The sequence below is a fragment of the Phalaenopsis equestris genome, unplaced genomic scaffold, assembly GCF_001263595.1.
Source record: "Phalaenopsis equestris unplaced genomic scaffold, ASM126359v1 Scaffold000440, whole genome shotgun sequence".
Lineage (NCBI taxonomy): Eukaryota > Viridiplantae > Streptophyta > Magnoliopsida > Asparagales > Orchidaceae > Phalaenopsis > Phalaenopsis equestris.
In genome coordinates this window covers 179,833-181,523 of record NW_018164881.1, presented here as the reverse complement: position 1 = coordinate 181,523, position 1,691 = coordinate 179,833, and the positions used below count along the sequence as shown (strand labels likewise).

Sequence of the window (1,691 nt, the reverse complement as noted above, 5' to 3'; positions counted from 1 at the left end):
TCAATCCTCCTTCAGTTTGAACACAAGTAACAGCTCTAGTATACATATCTTTAATGACTTGAGTATAAGTCATATCAACACCTTTCTTCTCGAGAACTCTCCAAAGGATATCTCTTGGAACCTTATCGTAAGCTTTTTCTAAATCAATAAAAATCAAATGTAGATTCTCCTTATTATCTCTGAACTTCTTCATCAAAACTCTCAATAAATTTATAGCTTCCATGGTAGACCTGCACGACATAAATCCAAATTGATTGTGAGAAATTTTTGTGATGCATCTTAGGGTCCGTTTGGGGCAGCTTATAAGTGCAGGCGGCGCTTTGAAAACGCCGCCTCGTTGTTTGTTTCACGTGTTTTCATAGCTTATCCAAAATCGCCGTTTTGTATTTGTGAAGCACGCGGCCCGTGGGGATGACCCTGCGGTCCGCGTTTCATTCTCAAAATATTACTACGGTGCCCTCAGCGTCTCCCGTGCCCCTGTTCGTCCTATGCCCTATCCGCTCCTCCATCTTCTTCGCACGCGACAGGAAAATCATGGGCATTTACATGGCCGTTGCTCCGATGCCCTCAAGTATGAGGCATATGGAGGATGGTCTAATGCCAGGCTTCTTCATGGCCGTTGATTACTTTGACCTAATCCTTCCAACGAGCGCTCCTCTAATTGCGCAGTGACGATGAAATCCATCACGGAAGGAGATTATAATCCGCTTTAGGAATGCTTCCGAGGGTGCTTCAGAGATCGCGAGAGCGGGTAAATCTGCTTGGTGATGGATATAAGGTTACTCTGACCCCTCCGGCTTCCAATTTTCTTACCCATGTTTTCTCTAGGGGATGCTTGTTGCGTGCTTTACAACAATATTAGGACTTTTGACCGAATATTTTTTTCATTTTTAAGAGGCTGTTTTGCAGAAGGTTTTGAGCAGGATTAATGCAATATTTCTCCAACCTTGCCGAACAGTTTTTTCTATTCTCTGACATTTCTTCTTCCCCACGGGCCGCGTGCTTCTCTGACATTTCCTCCATCTTCTTCCTCTTCTCTGACATTTCTTCTTGTACGGCTTCCTCCTAGTTCGGATCTTTTTTTTTTAGCTTTTGAACTGCAAATCATAGCTCATCTTCCTCGCCAAAGAGAACAATATCCATGTGGAGGTAGTTGCGATGCAAATCTGGAACTCTTTATTTCATTTTTATGAGATTCAGCAGAAGCATTCATACTAGAAAGTTTATGAATTGGTGGGTTGTGGAAGTCTTTAATTCTTTTTTTTTTAGATTTATGGATGTCAAACGATTCCTAATCCATCAAATTGCTATTTCAAGTACTTTGTACAAGAGCTGTAGTGATTCACCCATTACCATAACTCATTTTCTTTTATATTCCTTTAAACGGGACTTCTTATTGCCTGTTGTATCAACTGTAAACTGTTAAATGCTAAAATTTTCTGTTGTTTTGCTTTAACCGGACAAGTGCTCTGTAAACCATCATATACGTTGCTGCTTTTTAACCCAACAATAGTTTCATATTCTTTCTATAAATATCAGGTTCTGTAATGTATGAAAATCTCAGCGTGTAGCCTGTACATGGCTACTCTCTGCTGCAAAATTTTTCCTAATCGATCCAAAACCGGCTCTAAATATTTTAAAATTGGTAGAAAGTTTTCTTATGTGAATTCTAATGGATTGTACCTAATGCA

The 1,691-nt window shown here is 40.1% G+C and overlaps 1 protein-coding gene across 2 annotated transcripts in view; it reads left to right on the top strand.

Annotated features, from left to right (window-relative positions):
• LOC110027752 overlaps positions 1-1,691 on the top strand; it is a 29,967-nt gene that overhangs the window by 8,699 nt on the left and 19,577 nt on the right. The gene's annotated exons all lie outside the window — the stretch shown is intronic.